Source organism: Macrobrachium rosenbergii, chromosome 11, assembly GCF_040412425.1.
Source record: "Macrobrachium rosenbergii isolate ZJJX-2024 chromosome 11, ASM4041242v1, whole genome shotgun sequence".
NCBI lineage: Eukaryota > Metazoa > Arthropoda > Malacostraca > Decapoda > Palaemonidae > Macrobrachium > Macrobrachium rosenbergii.
Window position 1 is genome coordinate 17723205 of NC_089751.1, and position 22400 is coordinate 17745604.

General features: G+C 34.5%; 1 long non-coding RNA gene across 1 annotated transcript in view; it reads right to left on the reverse strand.

Annotated features, from left to right (window-relative positions):
• Positions 1-229: 229 nt before the first annotated feature.
• The window catches only part of LOC136843212 (uncharacterized), a 212252-nt gene continuing 190081 nt past the window's right edge, over positions 230-22400 (reverse strand). Inside the window, exon 5 of the long non-coding RNA XR_010854479.1 lies at positions 230-1919. This is a non-coding gene — a long non-coding RNA (uncharacterized lncRNA). The remainder of the gene's footprint in view (positions 1920-22400) is intronic.

The following is a 22400-nucleotide window of genomic DNA, read 5'->3' on the forward strand; positions in this document are numbered from 1 at the left end:
TTTTAATCTATATATTCAGCTGAAATTAACTTTTTTACTCTTAATTTAAATAATGCGACAGTTTAATATTCGATCAATAAAAGCCAAAACCTACTTAAATATTTATGCTTTATTTGTTGCACAGATTTAGCACTTTTATTTGTGGACATGGAATTTTTTTTTTTTAAGGTTCTTTTAAACATGAAAAGCCGAAAAACAATCATAGCACAGGCTTTAAATTTGTACCTTAACTTACATTACCAACTGATGGTTTTGCATGTTGAAATGAACAGCTTTACATTAATCTCAGTCCTGAGAGCCTTAGTTTAAAAGGCTACCTGGTCAAGGTAAACTAGTACTTTATACATTTAATTCAGGATCAATGTTAAAATATACCAGTTTGCAAATGCTATTGAGGTAATATTTACATATGTATCATTTCAAACCATTTATTGATCAAACTATTGAAGTATCAAATAGTAAAACTATAAATGCAGGGCAATTAAGGGCAAGGTATCAGTACCGCCCGACTCCTTTCTCACCTCTTAAGAACTATTGGGGAGCAAAAGCAACGCACAGCAGCTCTTTAATAACAAAGAGGTATTTTCGTTGTCTTAGTTTCAATCAACATCCTGTAAAGCAAAAAAACTGCGGCAGAAACTTTCTAAAACAAGAAACTTAAAAAACCATTCTTACAAAGTCCCTACCACGTTAGAACTGCAATGAATTGAAGCTCTCACAATAAAAAGTTTTCTTCTAAACAAACCTACCACTTACATTATAAAGCCTCTAACCAGGGCTCCAAGGCAAAAGCCCAAAGCAAGTGATTGCAAACAAAGGGACCAGGGAACCAGAGATAACCAAAAGTGCTGAGTTATGTGACCAAACGAATGACTTACAAAAGATCAAAAAGTTATTGCTGGCGAACAAAACAAGCTCACTTTGCCATAAATGTTATGTAGAGGGCACAGCATATTCTAGCATGTATTTCCTACTGATTTGTTAACTTTAATACTAGAATTAAGTCAGTCAACTTGGTATAAGTTTACCAGCTGTATGAAGCCATAGTTAAGCATAGGTCTGCCTACAGTATCGGTGAAAATAGAGGCCTGCTCACTGTATTCCTCGCAAGATTATCACTAATGTAGCTAGAAACTGACAAATGAATAAAGTTACTTTGAACTATGAAAAAAAAAAAAAAAAAAAATTCTAAGTCCTACCTGAAAAATACAAAATCCTACCTAAAAAATAACAAATCCAAATGTTTACATCATTGCATTATCAGACATGCAAAATATTGAAAAGTTCTTTCAAATAAAGTACAGAAGAATAAGTAAAGCTAATTTACTGCTGAATTATGGAAATTAAGATGAAAAAGTACAATTAAGTTGCTGAACTTTGGAAATTTAAGATCTTTAGACAAAAGTTATTTGAGTAATATTAATCTTATGATATACTCAAGCTTTGGTAATTTTACAAGCTAAGCAAAAGGTCTTTACTAAAAATTACCGTACAAGCTACAGTAATAATATTAAGCAGTTACGTTACTTTAAATCTTAAAACTTGAATCTTAGGCAAGGTACGTTAACTTTAATTAAAATTACATTGATGCAGTTAAAACCTGAAAAGGAATTTATGATTAGTTAAAAGCTCCCACACATCTGCCCATAGGTCATAAGACCTATGGAACAGGGTATGGGAGGGGCCTCCACACCTACAGGAGCACCGCCCCTGTAGGGGTGGAGGTCAAAAAAATTTTGATTAAAAAAACTGTTAATTCCCACACTACAGATACCTCGCCTGGTTTTTTAGGCCAATCCTGGGGCAGGAAGAATTCAATTTGCTTTCCTTGATACATGCTATACTGGCGTAATCCTTGACTGCAGTTAATTTTCACAATAGTGGTTTGCTTCATAAACTGGTTTAGGTTTCGCGAAAATCTGTAAACGTCAAACTCATTAGAGAAGTATATAAATTTGTAAAAAAAAAGGGTAAAAAAAATCTAACACGTAACACGTAGAGTCACATAAGATTTTAACAAGAACTAAAATAGCAGCGTACATATGTTGAACTAACCTTGAGGAATCTAATCTCCTGATCCTGAAAAATATTAATATTTGTAGTACAGAAATGACACGTGGCCTACTCGAGTTACAGAGCTCGAGTGAAAATTACACCAATGTAATGTTTTGTGTTACCGAACAATGTAATGTTTTATTTCAAAACTTTAAAGAACTAAAACCTATTGAGCTAAAATCTAAAATCTATAGAGCTAAAACCGATAGAATATCAAGAAACGTACTAAATGTCACTAAATGTCATCGAATAGCCAAGTTGAATATTTACATCTGGTTAACGGTAATTTGCAAAATGTTAATGAAAAAATAACTTCAACTGTCAATAGTACAATTTAAGCCACAGATTTAAACAAACTTGAAAAGTTTAGTTAAAAAAACTGAAAAAAATTAAGCATGTTACAACAAGCCAATAAATAGACAAACCTATGAATTTAGATTAAGGAAAGTAAATTTCATCAAAGCCACGAAAATCAACATTAAATAAAACATATTAAAGCCAATAAATAAAATTTGTCCTTGGCAGAGAGAGTCGCCAGGACTAAAATAAATGGGCATCCTTCAAGCTACAAAATTCCAACCGTAAACTCAACCAAAAGCGAATTATTCTACTTCTCTACTGGTACCAGAAAAATGTCCATAAACACCAACGTCGTCACCAAAGAACAAAACAATATCACACTTCGACGATCCCGAAGCGAAAACTAAGACGGTAAAACCTCTGCTTGGCGAGGAACTTGGTGCTGTTGACGTCACCATCAAGGACCGCGGAGTCACCTTTCTTTCAACTTAAACGATTTACACGAAAGACAAAGACTCGTTGTTTGTTTACGGGGGCACTAAAAGATCTTTATTTGCCTGAATGCTGACTGTTTGATTATTTATGACTTCTCTGCAAGTAAATCTTAGTAGTGATTCCATAACTTTGTGGTACTGCATTGCTTTAAAAACTGTTGAACGCAATTATTTTTACTGATTAGCTTTAATTTAGTTTGTTTTGAAACATTATCTAACGTAAATTAAAGCTTCCATTGTTCACAGTTTCAGTTTAACTAATTCGTCAATAGTTTAAAGATATTACTTCACTGGATAAGATTGATATCGATAATACAACGGACAAGATAAAATACATACAATACACAAGCCAAGCCTAATTAAAGCTGGATGGGTCTTCTTCAGTACTGTCAGTTATTAATGCCTAAGAAACCTAATACCGTACTGGCTAACTGACTTCTTGTTTGAAAGCACTTGCTTGGCAATTTTTTGAAACTCAAAATCAGAGGTTTTGTAAGTTGTTCATCTGGAAAGTCAGATAAAATTTGGATATCAAGTGAAAGCTTCAGTTCACCAAAGTGAACATTGACAGTGTAATGTTTAACTTTATTGTAATGCTTTCACTATATGCTTTTTCTCAGTGGTATTTTCTTTTATTTATGGGAGAGGCTGGTCAAGAACTAGTGTTTATGTTGCTTTTATCTCCCAGTAGTTTTTGGAATGAGGTGAGAATGGATCCAGGCATTACTTACTGCTCTACTTTATGCTATAAAGTTGCATTTACTTGATGGTCCATTTGTGTAATTGGGGATTTGACTTTTTTAATAAACTGTTTTCAGTTATGTAAATGTAAATATGAACATTCTCATTTTCACCAGTAAGAATTACTATTAAGATTATAAAAAAAAAAAAAAAGGCTTTTTAAACCAATTGGCAATATTATTTGAAAAGAAAGTTTTTTTCAATGCCTGATACTACGTTAATTTAGTAGTTGTTTATAACATGAGAAAATAACCTTACTTCAGATGCGAGTGAGATATTTAATAGCAAGGAAGAGGTGACGACCAAAAATTTTCTATAAGCAATGGAAAACATTTTTTTCTGAATAGATTCCAGGTGAACACTGATTTTTTAAATAGAAAGGAAAATTATTGGATAAATGTCGTGATTCACACTATAATACTATCTTTCATAAACTCGGAATATCTAGTAAGTGTCTTTTCCACGTACTTACTTAAAGCAAATGACAGGAAAATATCTATTAGGTAATGAAAGGCAGCGTGCGAAAGTTAGCTGAGGTTTGAAAAAATAGAAAATGGATAATTTAATTTAGCACACTCTAGGAATTTCTAAGATTTAAAGGTACTTGTTAAAGCAAGTTAATAATCCGGTAGAGCTCGATAAATTTTAGCTTAGTATTATTCTAAAGAGAGAATTTCCGGAAATGAGAAGACGTGCAAGTAATAGTGGAACATTATAAACAGCTCACACAATATTTGTTGAAAAACCAGCAAAATATGAACCAAGTCTTTAATTGAGAAAAAAAAAAAAAAAAAAAAAAAAAACAGAACTTACAGGCATGGAAATCATTTTCCAAAATTAATACCTGGCTTTTCAAACAAGTAAATTACGAGAGTGAGATCGAGATTTTACTAAGATTATGGGTCTTATTTTCCATCGATTTTAAATATATATATATATATATATATATATATATATATATATATATATATATATATATATATATATATATATATATATATATATATATATATATATTCAAACGTGGATGATAACAGCGAACTTATTCAGTGAATTTTTATGCTATATAAAGAAATCGAGCCGCCAAGCTTAGAATTAAAACACTTTTTTTTTTGAGAATGAATGCTTCAAAATGAAGATAAACTTATACAACCTAATCTGCATAATTATATATTAACTAGGAAGAGGAAATGATTTTAATTTCCCAGTTAGCTTTGCAAAATGAACCTGATCGACAAAAACATTAATAAACGTTCGTGAAACTACACCTGAAAACATTACCTATTCATCAACGGCAAATTTTAGCTAATTACATTTCAGGCATAATAGTCCCGGATTTTCTCCTAATGGTCCATTGTCTCATTTAACCAAGCTACTGATATTGCCCCATTAAATCGGAATATTTCCACAGCATAGTGTTTCCATTTTCTTTTATTTCGTATTTCTTAGAGGGTCATCTCCGTTTTTCAGAGGCCAACGAAACCTTAAACTCTAATGAAAATTATTGTCAGGGGTTGTTTGTAAAAGGATAAAATAGGCCTTTTTAGTATACATAGTTTCCAGTCATTTATTATCTGAAATCACTGGGACAGGTATTCGAGGGATAAATAAGTGCATTCTTTTTACAGATTAAATATCGTGGAACATCTCGATCAGTCTAGAACGAATGAATGATTCTTGGAATTCAGGCCATAAAGCCAAGAACTTAGACACTTCCAGCCATTCAGGTGTTATATCTGATGGAGTTACAATAGTTGGGCACCAAGACAGAGAGACTCAGAAAATAAATGATGTGAAAACTCAAGGATTTTAAAGGTGCAACTGGGGCCAAACTCCAACGCTACACGAATAGTAGCAGAGAGGTTGGAGAGTAAGATGGAAGAAAGGGAGCGGGAATGGATGACAGGAAAACGGCTTAAAATTGGGCGCAGTCATTGAGACACACTGACGGTAGTGTCCCGTTACGGGGCTGGGGTTCAGATGATGCATTCAAGAAAAAACAACCTTGGCTGATCCAAAGTTCAAGAAGTTGTGGAACTGTCTCTGGCTTATGTTAGCAATTTTTACTGTTCAGCTTCAGTGATTTATCGTACCGCAAAATTTCACCTCCTTAAAAATGAAGGCTGGTCTCATTTACATTACGTTAGTCTTTACTACTCTGACCACTTCTTTTTGTATGTTAAGTAAATCACTGTTAATATCTCATCTATCTCTGCATCACAGATGATGTGACAACGCATATTATCCAAATAATTGATGCAATAAGACTAAAAGATTTTTTTTTTTACTGGAGAAGTGAAATCATTCATCATTCAAAATCATGGAAAAGAGATTGAGAAAACAAGAATCGGACGAAACTTTTAATAGGTAATATTAACATTGAAAAATGCACGGGCGACAATGGAAACAATACTGGGTTAATTGATCAGATTTACTTATTCAAAGCAAAAGGACACCACCCAGATTAAATGCCATTATTTAAAGAATTCAGGAAGGATGACATAGGAATCTATGGAAAATTAAAGAAACTGAGCAAAGTAAACACTAAAAAGAAGGTAGGTATCTCGTTCGTTTCCTTAATTGGTGGAAAAACACAGCCGTTTACAATCTGAAATGTTATAGTAATGGCGAAATAGTAATGAGTTTTCAGCTTTTTGTAATCGAATTTACTAAACGACTAGAGAGACCTTGAAAAACCGGCCTAAAATTCACTGAAGCCTTTATGTTCCCGGTGAATATTTCGTTCTTTGCAAGTCTTAAGAACAGGTTTGATATTTCAGAATACGGTGAATATTTCGTTCTTTGCAAGTCTTAAGAACAGGTTTGATATTTCAGAATACGGTGAATATTTCGTTCTTTGCAAGTCTTAAGAACAGGTTTGATATTTCAGAATACGGTGAATATTTCGTTCTTTGCAAGTCTTAAGAACAGGTTTGATATTTCAGAATATTTCGTTCTTTTGCAAGTCTTAAGAACAGGTTTGATTTTCAGAATACGTTATTTCGTTCTTTGCAAGTCTTAAGAACAGGTTTGATATTTCAGAATACGGTGAATATTTCGTTCTTTGCAAGTCTTAAGAACAGGCTTGATACTTCAGAATACGGTGAATATTTCGTTCTTTGCAAGTCTTAAGAACAGGTTTGATATTTCAGGACTCTGAACATTCCAGTTCATGCATTGAAGACCGTAACCGACCCAAGGCGTCACATCCACTGATTATAGCTGTAGGTACTGAGCTTAACGAACCCAAACCTGAATAAACTAGGAATTAGATTTTTTCTTAACTTGGAAGCAATAAAACAAAAATTTTCTATTTTGGTGTGTTTTTAGCCCCAGTTATATAAACCAACAGTATTCGACTGATTGTTCCTTTGGAAGAAATATATTCTTAATAATTGTTTAATAGTATAAGGTTGTCTCACGTCTCCCAGGATCAGTTATGATTCAATCATTACATTAAGGAATGGTCAATTTCTTGTGGCTTGTACCCCTACCCCCAAAAGGGCCTCGTGTTTTCAAACAAAAGAAAAATGTACATACTCCAGTATTTTACTGTATATCTTACGTTATTGACATAAATGTCGTGAAATATATGTAGCTGATTTGAAAATGCCGTTCCGCTGATAACTGGCTTGTTCACGTATTGCACGAAGTTGTGTTTGAGTGCGCGTGATTATTTGTGAGTGTGGATGTGATAAAAGGACAGCGAATAGCTGTAGATCACCTCCGCAGTAACAAAGCATTCCGATACCACTTAAAATTTATCATTTTTAGGTGCAAGATCTGAACAGTTCCCTAGCTTTGTATGCAATAAGCCAACATTCCATAAATGTATTGTTCATCATACCTTGAAATTTATAAATTGAACAAAATTCAAGACTGTGAAGAGATAATTGGCTATAACGGCGTCCTTTGGATGAAAAAAACTTATTTTTCATGATAAACTAATCCCATTCTCAATTGTAAAACATCAGTACAGAGGTAATGGGAACGAACAAAGTTTTTTTTTTTATTATCCGAATAGTTGTTTGGGTGCTTTAAGCAAGGCGTTTGTTAATTGTTTATGAATGATTTCCCTATGTATATTAATATTTAAATATTCAGAATTATACTTTTTAATATGTAGATAAAATGTCTGTTAGAACTGTGCCATATCGTATTACTTATTGCAGTTGGAAACTATTAGCTTTCGGTCAGGGACTGTAATTAGCTGACTGTTTAAACTCCGATTGGCGGGTCATGCACTGGACTCAGACTGGTATTATATTACTTCCCAATGAAACATTCTATTTCCAATAACAATCGATTTTATTGTTGTACATTTTTGTAGTGATGTGAATGAACAGTATTTCCATTTGTCTGAAAATGGCGAATGCACACCATTTATCTTACATTCAAAGGATATTAATACCCGGTAGAATGTCTTTTTTTCTTAAATCTACTCGAATTTTTTTTGGAATAACATTTATTACAAGTATGATCCATATGGTATTAAAACAACTCTCAAGCTATTAAGCTAAGTCCATCATTTCCATTACTCAGTTATATTTTCTCTCTCTTCTCCTACTACCAATGAATTTTAAATACGAATTTGACTTGAATTTTGCTTGGAACTAAACGTGGTGTAAGCAGGCGATAAAAATTCACTTATAATGAAAATGTGTGTGTATATATATATATATATATATATATATATATATATATATATATATATATATATATATATATATATGTGTGTGTGTGTGTGTGTGTGTGTGTGTGTGTGTATGTATATATATATATATATATATATATATATATATATATATATATATATATATATATATATATATATATATATGTATATATATACATAATGTTGTAAGGTTTTTCACAACCTCGTTACATTGTTATTTCTTTGCTGGGACGATCGAAACCTGTTTTCCCGATTGTTTCTCAGTGAAGGCCGTTCACCTCTTCTTTTCTGAAGGAAGAGGTGGAGGCGAGGTGACGTCCGAGGGCCCGTGGCTGGCTGTTGCAGTCAATTAAAATTTGGAGACCTGAACAGTCATAAACGGCATGGGGGATCTGTATGGTCAAATCGGGAGTTGGTAATGGCTGTGCGTTTGGGATTCTTCACCTGCAGGTTTAAGTGCGTATGTCATGTGCAGCAGGGCCAGCTTCAACATCATAACTTTAAGGACCACGGTGTCTGATTTGCAGTTTTGCAGTATATGTCTGTGTTCTCTTGATAGGTGGCTTCGTCTCCGTTTTATCTACAATCTTTGCTAGGTAGAGGTTTTTAGTTTAGTTGTTCCTCATCTGCGTCAGCTGTAATAGTCGTGATTTTCAGCCGGTGGAGTGTTTTGTAGTATTTACTATAGAGGATTTGAGTTCCAGGTTTTAAATGGTTCATTATAGTGTTTTTGGTGGCATTTATTTTATTTTCTTAAGTGTAGTTGATTACTTTCATCCTGTTCATGGTTTGAATTGTGATCGGTGTCATGCTGTAAGTTGTCTGTCATTTTGTATAATTTCTTGTGATATGTAATTCTTCTACTTTATATGTATCCTTTGATGCTGTGGTAAAAATACATGGTGTATGACTGCGATGCTACTGATTTTGATTTGTGTATCGTATTGCGATTTGCTCATACTGAAGATTTTTTGTAAATTGAGCTACTGACTGGCTTTGTGAATGTATTTAGGAAGATTGTTAAAGTTAATAAAAATTATAAATTCGTTCGAAATAAAGCTAGTTTTTAAGATCTGTTTTGTGTTATTTGCCTCCAACCTAGTCTTTGTTTGCTTCAATTACTGCATTTAGTCCCGATCTAAAGAATGAAGACCCTAAAAGGGTTTATATATATATATATATATATATATATATATATATATATATATATATATATATATATATAAAGGAAGTGAGTCTACAGTTCGTCTCAAGAATGAAGACCCTAAAAGGGGTATGACTATTAAAGTACATATGTAAAGGAAAGCGAGTCTACAGTTCATATATAAAAATATAATGGGAAGAGTTTTCTTAAATTTATGTCGCTGAAACATAATTACGTAGTTTTAAGACTCCGCTATATCTGTTAAGAGTAAAAATAATAGCTCATTTTAATTGAAATGTCCCTTTCAAACATAGCCGAGATGATTGCTTTGTGCTCAAAATAATAGATTATTACTCAAACTCAAATGCCCCCTTAAGTACTGATAAATCACATTTTTCTCAAAGGACATAAAAGGGTTGTGTTACGATTAGTAAAATCTTCTAGTTCTAAAAGTTTTGCTCCAGAGATTTGCTACAATGAATTAGGGAAGGATACGCCTTAAAAAAAAAAAAGATTCGTCGTTTGCACGAATTAATTAACAGCTTCGCCGACGATTCTTTAAACTGGAAAAGAAACTTGTCAATCTAGGTTGCATACTTCAACATTGTAGAAAAAAATGCAATATATTGTAGTAAAAATAATTGAATTACTTTGATAAACTAGAACGATATATCTCATTGCAATTCTAACCCCTATTCACCTAGGAAGTTAGAGGGTTTATCAATTTACTGCTTTTGACGGCAAACCTATTCACCTAGGTAGTTAATAGAGGGTTTATCAATTTACTGCTTTTGACGGCAAAGTCAAATTACCGCTTCGATGACAAAATCTAAATTAAGAGGTTGTCATAAGTCTTCTACTGGCAGGCAGTCTTGTTAAAATACTAGAGTAAACGGCACTCATTTACCTAACTTATTTCGGCATTTTCAAAAATTACCAAGTTACTAACAGATGGAAAAAATGAAAGTTAAGAAAATTAACTTGAAAATATGGAATGAATATAGAAAAGCTTGAATGATTAAATTATAGGATTTCTAAGAAGATTATTTAATAGGTTAGTAAGTGGGTCTTAAGCCCGAGATACCAGGAATATAAAGTAAAGCGTTCCTAAGCGAAGAGTAAATGGGAATTTCTTTCAGAGGCTAAAAAGTGTTTGCTTCAAGATATTGATATTATGGGAGTTTATAATGTAAATTTTGGAAGTTAAACTGTCTAGCAGTTGCAACATGGAAGGAACTTTCACTCAAGAGAAATCTATTGTACTCGAAATTGAAAAGGAAGAATAACGGAAACTTCCTAAAACTTCTGTACCCATGAATATAAATGGAAGGACAGAAAATAAAGCCGAATTGGGCCCATTTCTAGATACAACGTAAACAACACCAGAGCTATAAAGAAAGCAAAATTCCTCTCCCCGGGAATTCACAGCCATTTTTGAAAATCTATGGAATGCGTAGCCTATGACCAATCCTACTAACACGTTAAAATAACAAAAAATCAGTGACTGTAGAATCTTATGGACGGTATAACCTCGATGGGCTGACGTTTACCCACACAAGGACCTCCCGTTTTGATATATACATTTTGACAGAACAACGAATGCTCTCTCTCTCTCTTCAATGCGTGTACGACTAGTATTAGTCGGATAACACTTAGGGGCGTAATTCATTGCTTAGATCAACAGAAGCCTACTATATTTTTGCTACCTGGCCTACTTTGTTTCTCCTTGTTCGTTTGTGACTTGAACATTGGGGCCTCAGTAGGTGAAGGCAGAGTGGCAAAGAGAGAGAGAGAGAGAGAGAGAGAGAGAGAGAGAGAGAGAGAGAGAGAGAGAGAGAGAGAGAGAGAGAGAGAGAGAGAATGTCTTTTCGGGTAACAATCTTGTCTACCACTAAATGCTCTGTAAATATATTCATATTTTGGACACAAAATTAGATTTTCAAGTGTTAACTCGTCCACTAGTTTAGCTGCTTGAAGCAAAGTCAGATCATAATTCTCATCAGGTTAAGCCTTAAAATCAGTTTTGACAAAATCCCAAAATTCCTTAACAGACGGAAGACTTTTCAGTTTTTTAGAAGTCGCTGTTAGTTGTTCTTAATATATACGTACTAACCGAAATCCACTCCTTCCATATGAGCTCATTTTCAAAAGCTGGACACTAATTTCTTTGATACGCGTCAAGATTTTTACATCTAGGCTTCTCGGCTCAGCTTATATATTTGTAAAATGATACTAATAATAGTTCCACTATCAGGGGCATCCTCAAACCAACGCAACTGAATATGTTTGTTGAGATTTTCTTTTCGGTCACTGTAAACGTTCTGCAGACTTTACAAATGGCTGGAAAAAATATCATCGAAGCAGAATAAATCGAAATACCACTCACCTTCAACTTAGCCTCACTAGACGAGATCTGTTCTGATTCCTAGCCTGAGTTTTTCCAACAAAAATGTTTCGTCGTTCTGTCTATCTGTCTGTCGGTCTATACCCCTTTCCATTTCTTTAACTGAAATATTTTTCCTTTTTGCTCAGAAAGCTAGAGAAACTGAACCAATTGCTCTTCGGTGAACGTGTTTTTATATTAGAAATGTTCTATCCTTCTCTGGTACACACAATCCCTCAGGGCAGGTTCCACCTCAGCCAATTCAAACCCCTGAGCTCTTACCAGCAATTCGGTACTTCAAAATAGTGCTTTCTAATCTTTTGTTAGAAGAGATTTTAGAAATTTATACATTTTTTCTGAGTCCTAAGTATACAATTGCGTGGTTGGATCCCAGAATAAGAACGGGTTTTTTGCGAGTCAGCAGCGATGTGTGAATACAAAGAGGTTTAACTTTATACCTCAGAATTAAAATCTAAATAAAGCTACTGCTTATACGACCACACTGAGCATAATCAACCTCACTATTTGGCTTGTTTCGAAATATAGTTATAGACAACTGATTATCATATGGAGTAATTAAACAAATATCTTACACATTAGATATAAGTCTTTGCCGTAGGCAGGTCAGTTTCTTTTAAGCACAGGCACTAATTCTACTATTAGTACTATCTTCACAACCACGCAACTTGATCAACATTAAAATTACTATTTAAAACATTACATTGGTGACAAAAGTGATGACAGAGGATCAATGCAGACGAAAGATGTCTTAGCTACTGGTAATTTTGATACAGCAGTCATGATTAAAGAAAATATCTACCAACCTATTTGTTTACTCTTGTTAGGTATATGTTAGTAAATGGCTGTCGTATTAAAATTACCAGTAGTTAAGACATCTTTCGTCTACATTGATCCTCCATCATCACTTTTGTCAGTTTTTTTTGTCATACTACTTATAAGGGAACTAACATATTTGTGGCTACTCACTGTACAAATAGATACAGAGTACTTTACGGCAATTTAGAAAACACTGCTCTGAGTTATTAAATGAAGTTGTCAATCTCTGACAGGTAATGAAATGTGATTTTTCTTAAACATGTTCAAGACAAATATATATATATATATATATATATATATATATATATATATATATATATATATATATATATATATATATATTATATATATATGTATACACGAAACAGATATAGAAAAATAGTAGATTATAAGAACTAGCAAATATATTTGATCGTTCTTCACACTTTCTAAAAACGTTTACATTTTTACTTATCATACAACCCATGAAATAATTGCTGCGCGGGATTAATGACTTTAATTATATACAGTATATATATATATATATATATATATATATATATATATATATATATATATATATATATATATATATATATATATATATATATATACTCGAGCCCACACACGCAAGAATATCTGAAGAAATGTTGCATATTATTCCCATCAGGGATGATGAAATCTATTACATAATATTCTTTCATTGAAATTTCTTCACTTTTCGAAAACCCATCAAGGAAATTGTACATTTTATCGTACCTCGCTTACTTTCCATTCCTCTCTGTCGATCTGTCTGTGTTAACCTCGAGGAGTTTCAAGATCCTCAGAAATTATAATATGTCGAAATTCGATACACCGATTACCGTATCTGAAACGGGATCAGGTTAACGTCACATGGGATTACGGGACACGTTAAGGGAACGGCTTTCTCCAAATGAGATTAATCAAACTAATTCTGATGGGGTGCGAGGGCAATGCTGTAATGATCTGTTTCGTCACGATGTGATTCCTGTAAAAATCCTGCGCACTTGATTGAGAGTTTAGAATGATTTAATCAAGTGATAGCTTTTTTATATGACTCGATAGAATGTTAACTCATGTTTTCTCTGAGTTTCTCATACGTAGTGGAATCTAAAACTTATGCCTTATTGGATGCTTGTTACGTTAATATTTTCTTTCTTTCCTTCTTCAGCTAGAAACCCTTATGGATGGTGTGAACAGACTACACTTATGGAAGATGCCAAAGGACATCTAAATATTCTTGGCGTGAATATTTCGATTAAATAACGCCAGGGAAACATCATAATCTTAACACCAAAACAACATTACAATCTTACTACTTTTAGGTTGAATTTGTTATGTTAATGTTGCAAAGATTCCTTTATATTTGAGCTGCTAACGGTAAAAAGTTTTACAACTATACTGACGATGAAGTCATCTCGTAATATCGTTACAAATTAATAGTTTCATCTCCAGAAATTCTGCACTGGGAGACAGGTGTCTGTAAACCCCTTTATCGAGCATACATTGAAAATTTCTATGCTCATATGCCCGGCAATGTATTCATATTCCGTAATCAGATAACTACTTAGTCAAGAAAAGCTAGAAATCTACACTTCCTAAGTGAGGAAAAGGTATATGGAATCTTGTATACTACATATACGATATATATATATATATATATATATATATATATATATATATATATATATATATATATATATATATATATATATATGTATGTATGTATGTATATATATACACATATATAAATATATATATATACATATATAAAGATAGATTGGTAGATAGATATATACATGAGGGACATTCAATTAGTAATGCAATATAATTTTTTTCTCTGCCAGTTTTAGTTCAAAAGATTTGAAATTTTGTGTGGGACATCCTTAAATATTCCGGCGTTATGTCACGTATTTTCATGAAATTCCGATACTCGGCTGTAATATAATAAGCCACCAAAAGGGGGTCTGTGACTGAGGTACGTTCTAAACAAAGAGCAGTGATAGAATTCCTTTTTGGCAGAAAACGAGACCGTCACAAATATTCAGAGGCGCTTACGGAATGTCTAGAGAGACCTAGCGGTGGACAAAAGCACTGTGAATCATTGGGCGATGTCCATACCATCCTCAGAAGAAACACAGGAAGTTTGTCCCATCTCCCGCACCCTGGCCGGCAGCGCGCACACACACACATGTACATACACACACGCACACATACATAATACAGTATATATATATATATATATATATATATATATATATATATATATATATATATATATATATATATATATATTATATATATATATATATATAAGCACCCTCTTTACTATGAAATTTCTTCGCACGTCTTATCACTGTTAAATTTGAATATACTTCGTTAACAGATATTTTCATTCTGGCTTATATTTTCAACAGAAAGGCCAAAGTGACGCAAGACCTGCCCTGACATTGGTCCGCAGAAGCTGTCAGTGCCTTGTAATCAATAGAAGCTATCATAGGGGGATGTTTAAACTCCATCCACTGCTACATAATATGGAATAACATATATGTATGATCTTTAAAGCTCCTGCCTCTTCCAAATCCTGTTTGTTCTTAAAAATACTATACATACATATATATATATATATATATATATATATATATATATATATATATATATATATATATATATATATATATGTATATACAGTTAAGTATATCTTAGTTTAACCCAGACCACTGAGCTGATTAACAGCTCTCCTAGGGCTGGCCCGAAGGATTAGATTTATTTTTACGTGGCTAAGAACCAACTGGTTACCTAGCAACGGGACCTACAGCTTACTGTGGAATCCGAACCACATTATGACGAGAAATGAATTTCTATCACCAGAAATAAATTCCTCTAATTCTTCATTGGCCGCTCGGAGAGTCGAACGATGGGCCGACAGCGTGCCAGCAGTATATACAGTATATATGGCATTTGTCTTGAAGATATTCAGTGAGATATAGGTGGCAAGGATAATACCATCGGGTTGGAAGAATGGTGTGATCATCGAAGTTCCAAAGAAAGATCTGAGTAGGTGTGGTAGTTGGAGGGGAATCACTTTGTCACCTGGAGCTTTGAAAATTTTCAGTAGAGTATTATTGAAAAGGTTGGGGCCAGCGGTTGATGGTACTCTGAGGATGAACACCCCAGTTTTAGAAAGGAGGGTTGCAGTGATCAGATCTTCATATATATATATATATACATATATATATATATATATATATATATATATATATATATATATATATATATATATATATATATATATATATATATATGTGTGTGTGTGTGTGTGTGTGTGTGTGTGTGTCTATGCATTTTATATACACATATATATACAAATACATGTATGTGTATGAATATATAGTGTATACATACTATATTGTAATAACCGCCATACCCTCTTAACTTCTCGATTTCCTCTGAGGAGATATAGGAAAGACTAAACATCACAAATCAAACAATTGTCAAGATCAATAAGATTTAGAAACCAAATATTTAAAATCAATTAATAGGAAATAAGAGTATAGATAAATCTAGTTCGGTCCTTAATGGCATAAGGAAATGAATCGTCGTATGACAATCACTAAAAGATTTGGAATATTTGAGGATAAAGGCTTAAGAACATTATTACAAGTAAGAAGACAGGGTAGTGTGAGAAATGATGCCATAAGGTAAATTACGGTCAAGAACTTCGAGAAAAGAAGCTTTAGAGAAGAGGATGCCCTCTCTCTCGCCCCCCCCTCTCTCTCTATATATATATACGCGTATATATATACTTATATACACACACACACATATATATATAGATAGATATATATACTGAGAAAAATGCAGCCCAAGGGCAAGCAATTGATCAGTATGCATGGAAAATGGCCCCAATCGTGCAATTTGTTTCAGGAGTGGCCCCAAATGGCCCGAAAGGTACATACATTTATATATATATATATATATATATATATATATATATATATATATATATATATATATATATATACATACACAACACACACATATATATAATATATATATATATGGTAGTCAAGATTACGCTGACCAGTAAGCCAGACAATTGTAAACTGACACCTTCTTCTGATGGGTCAAGAAATACGGCGTGTATGTGAGTGCGTGTGTGTTTGTTTGTATGAGTGCATGTATCTGCAAATTTGTGTTTACTACATCTACAGAAATGCTTCTATGAGTAAAAATGCTCTAAATTTCAAGAGAGAGCACTTAAAGGCTCTGCATTCAGTATCCATTCCATCCACCTTACGTAACGTGACTCTGGTAAACAACCCGTTTTGGGCCGACAATAAATATACAGTATTTTCATCTGTACCGTTACCTGACATGCTTCTTTCAAAAGGAATCCATAAATGCTCGTTCGTAAGAGCAGAGAGAGAGAGAGAGAGAGAGAGAGAGAGAGAGAGAGAGAGAGAGAGAGAGAGAGAGAGAGAGAGTCACCTAAATGGCTATTCGCAAGAACAATGTTTTTTTTTTTTTTTTTAGTACGATACGCTTTTTACCTCTCTGACAATCGTAGCTCATATTGCTCTCTTTTGATGTTCTCTTTGTCCTTATCGTTTGGAAAATAATTATTTGAATTCTTAGTCACTATTTACAATCTCGGTTCAGAGCTCAAAAACAGGACGCATTTACTTCAAAAGTGATGGCTTCTGTCCACTCTGGACCGACGTCATAAAGTGAGCTATCCAGTGCCGGTTCTGCTTATGTAAATCACTCGGACATAAAGAGAAATACCGAGCCTATTTTTATGTTTTCATTTTGTTTGTTTTTTTCTACGAGTGAATGCAGAGTACAGTTACTCAAGCTGTTGGAATGCAGCCTATGAATATTTTTCGTATGAGAGAGAGAGAGAGAGAGAGAGAGAGAGAGAGAGAGAGAGAGAGAGAGAGAGAGAGAGAGAGGCGGGCAGCAGCAGCAGCAGCAGCAATAAATTTTATTCCACAGTTTTTATTTACCGAATGATTCCCGATCGCTTTTAAATATGCGCGTTTGAATACGTATCCCAAACATACCATTATTTTCTTTTTTCGAGCAGTGGAAGGTTTCAGCAGTTCATTGATTGGCGAGTTGCGTTGGCCAAAGCTCTTAACGAAAGATGTCGCATTTTATGATATGAAATAATTTTTTTTTCTTTTTAATGTTCGAACACCATTGTACGTTCCATTGGTATTCAGGTCTCTGCCGCTGTTTGTAAAAGTCCTTCCTGTTATCGGTAATACACCTGACAGAAATGGCTGGTTACAGTGACATGTACCATCTCTGCATAGCAACTGTTCAATCGATAACCTTCAACAATACTATAAATATGCATTATATGGTATTTTTCGCTTTTCAGATAAATAATTTAGTCGAGATCTCTGCTGGCTGGTAGCTCTGAAGACCGGCATTTTTCCGTTTCACTGTTAATTACAATTCTTGTCTTGAACTGAAGGTTACAATTTGTAACGGTTCATTTCTGTATGCTCAAAAATAGGTTTTTTTTATACCTTTGGTGGATGTTTAAAATTAACCAGTCTATCAATCAACAGGAATTCTTCTCCCCTCTTTCCTCCCTCACTTTTTATCTCCCTCAAAACTTAGCCTTGCCAAATATCTGTTAGATTTCTTTAAAGCATAACTAAATTTATAATTTTTTAAGGAAATGCCTTCTTATTTCCAGTTCATATTTCATAACCATCGTGGTGTTTTTGTTCAATTTTGAAGAAATTACTTTCCTATAAATAAACATTATTCAAATCCATATTCCTATAGTAGATAACTTATTATTATTATTCTCTTTTCTATTCAGTTCGAAGCTTATCCTCGAATGGCAATATCAGAAGACTACCCATCGTCTCAGCATCCCTGCACCGGACCTCAAAGCCCCTTAGTAATCTGTACTATAAAGGGCTTCAGTGTCATCCACAATGGTGTGAGATCCTCAGCCAGTGTCTTCTTTACTTAGCTTTACATGGGCGTTCCGAAAAGTGTGTCTTCTCTCACACATCAGTGGTCGGCTACCACCGCTATGTTGATAACTCCTTTATTGAGGCCTGCGATGATTAAGATTTTTACAGACTGAACTGAGGCGAGCAGTGAGGGGAAACTTCGTTTCCTTGATTCCCTTGTCTACAAAGCAACACGAGAATAATGATAGAAGTTTATACAAAGAAGACACATGGCTTGAGTTAGCAACCCGAATGTTGTAAGTGAGTTAGCAACCCGAATGTTGTAAGGTAAGTATCTTCACAGTCTGTTATGAGAGCCACCTCTCTCTGATTATCACGGCGCTCGACGCATACAGAGCACAACTGGGTAACAGAGTGTATGTCACTGATGGTAATAGACAGGAAAATCAAGAACCTAGGAGAATGATATACCATACAGGTGCTAATCACGAAAGGACACTCACAATCAAGATATAATACCATATCTACATGCCCATCAGGTGCCCAGAAGTTGATGATCATTACAACAATTATGGATATGCCTCTTCAACTGTAACTGTCTACAAGCATCTGAAAACTTCCTTTGTAAAAGACTACATGTCTTGATGGCACTTTTGATTTGGACAAAACCCAAAAAACGAAACATTCACAGGATTCACGTTCTTGGGAAGCCCCAAGCCTCACGCTAGCTGTGACACCTTCATCCAGGTTACTGCAGTGCAAACTTGATCGACATAGTTAATTGCATGGCTCAGGCAATCATCGTTACATTCTTGCTACCTTTCCGTTAGACATACGTATATACTGTACTTGGTCATAATCAGGTCTTATATAATAGGACCCTTAGCCTTCCCATCAGTGGTTATGTCTACAACTGTTCTGAGTGGGGGCTTAAGCACTAGCTATTCTACTGTTGTTAACCGGGTTTTGTATGACTTTGAATACGGGAGCCGGCGTTACGGCTATCGCCAGGACCGTTTTGAAAAATTGGAGGGAGAGGAACCTACTACTTGGTGACCCTACTATTATGAACCACATCGCGAAGCAGCGCAATATTGACTCATTGCATAATTAAAGGCAATGATAAATCTATCAAGACCGACACCAGAGCCTGCACCCCAGCAATTGACATTTCAAAGAAAAAATAAGAAACCGAAAACGACCAGACAACCCGTGGAAGCAACACCAGCTCTTCGTCAAGAGAAAACAAGCCACTAAGCAATGCCAGCACCTTCTCTTCCTCAGCACATCCCTAAACCCAGCCCCCTACCTCGGACCTCAACACCATCCTGCAGTTGTGGTCCTATATCCTAGGCCCCTCCTCCTCGACATCAGGGATGAAAAACTGGTAACACTGTAATTTCTCGCTTTCAACTCAAGACTTTAATGGGCAATTTCCTAGATGAAATGCGTGAAATAATCCATGTAAAGTAGTGGGGTGCAAAGGATTACATTAGAAGCTATGCTCAATAAAGTTATGGCACTTGCTGCTTCTACGACTCTCAGGCGAGCAGCACTCCGCCAGCTGCAAATCGCACTGATTGACAATTACCTTATTTCTTTAGTTAATGTTTTCCCTTTCTATTCAGACTCCTAACGTCTAACGGCCGAATCCTTCAATTGTCGTTCTGTTTTCCACTTCAGCTTACTTTTATCAGTTTACCTTTATTGCCTTTCTGAAAGGGGTTAAAAGCAAAACAAAATCATCTACAGTCCTCCTTTCAGGGGAAAACACAAGCGAAATGCCATTAATTATATTGACAGTAAACAGTATCCCTCGAGAGATTTACACAACCACACGTCTTCTTTTAGCCAATACGAAAAAACAACTTTTCTTCCTCCCACTAACAATCTTTCCAACGGTACCTACGACTGAAAGATCTATGGTTTACACGTTCGTAACATTTCTGAGAGTTAAATAAGATATGAACTCTCCGTAGAGTTGTTTCGTGTTTTTAATTTTTTTCCCATTTTTTCTCCTGGCTGTCTACAACTCGCCAAGACACGCTTCTTCCATCCTTTCTCTCCTAAAACGGGTACCCAAGGTTTACAGTGATTTCAGTTGAAACTTTCATTTCACCTGAACATCGTTTCTCTTGCATACCAACAATGCAACTCATCCTTATATCATCATTTCTAAATGATGATATAATCCTGGCATTAAGCGAGATTAATCACAAACAACAACAACATGACCATAATCTTGTTCAGCAGCAATCCCCGACGCGACCATGCCATACAGAGGATTTTTTTAACATATAACCTGCATTATTTGCTCTGCATTTAGTCACAAGTAAACTGACAACCTTCCTTGTTCCCATACCTTTGTGTGGCTAATATGAATACTAGAAGATCATTATCCGACCTTTGCCACACAGAAGAAAGATATAAATTCTGATATAAATTGAAAAATTCGTTGATGCAGCCATCACCTTCAACATAATTAATCTTGTTACCACATTATTACCTCGTTGCTGTTTCAAGGCATTGCGAGAATGATTACCATGCCATAATACTTAATTTATTTTTCAAAGTTTTACTAATAATCTAAGACCGTACAGTGTTCACAATGCACGTGATGAATCAGTTTATTAATATAATTATTTTGAAACAACTGAATTTGTTGATGTTCTAAATACCTAACATATCATTTTACGAAATGAGGCTCAAAGTATGTGAAAAGGCTTTCTACTTAATATCGTGAGAATATAAGAGAACTATGATAAGCAGTGTAGGAGGCAAGTGATCAGTTTCATTAGCTCTCATAAAGATCAGAATTAGACAGCCTTTCCTCTGGATATTAATAAAAGAATCTAGACCATCACGAGAATTTACCATGTGGAAATGGTGGTAGAATAGTTTAATTTCATTTTTCCCTAAAAAAAATCGTTAATGTCTAAGGTTTTAGAGCCCTTCATCACCAGCTCGAATTTCAGTACCATATTGTTATCAAGTACACTCGACAGTAACTTATTTTATTTAGAACAAAATTGTGAAGAAACTACAGAAATACTTCATCTTCTTAGGGAGAATTGCATGAGAATTTCGGACCACTGCCAACGAAGTAGATACATCTATGAATGGTTTTTCAAACAGCTCGAAAATAAAATGTGTTGCATACACTTCCCGAATGATTGCATTGAATTTTTCAATTTACAATTAATCTGATAAAAATCGAAGGAAAAATTAGTCTAGATATGGTTATTTCACCTAGAACATATTTGCCATGAACATCTGGAAAATATATTTGTTAAATCTGATTCAAAGAATTATAAAAGGCACACGTGTGAATATCAAGGAATTCAGTTTCCTTCTTGATAGTGGGACAGAAAGCATTCAAACACCCAGACACACACACACACCCATCCACCCACCCACCCACACACCCACCCACCCACACACACACACGCACCCACACACATATATATATGTACGTGTGTGCGTGTGTATGTGTATTTGTTTGTGATCGCGTGTGTACGTACGTAAAATGACTGACAGACAGGACATCCGTAGGTAAGACACCTAAAGAAACATCACCAATAATCAAAATATCACTTATCAAGAGAGAAGATGTTATAAATTTCACCTCTGACTAGCCATATTATTAAGCCTCAGTAAAGGGAATATATTTTTTTTTTTTTCAAAATTCTATTACCTCTCCCTTTTCAAAATGACTTCTATGTCTTCCTCGAATTCGATCACCGGCTCCTCTGAAAACAATCGCAGAGGGCGAAACCTTCCTGCAACCCCGTGCCACCAGCGCTCGAATATCACGCGCAAAAATGACCCT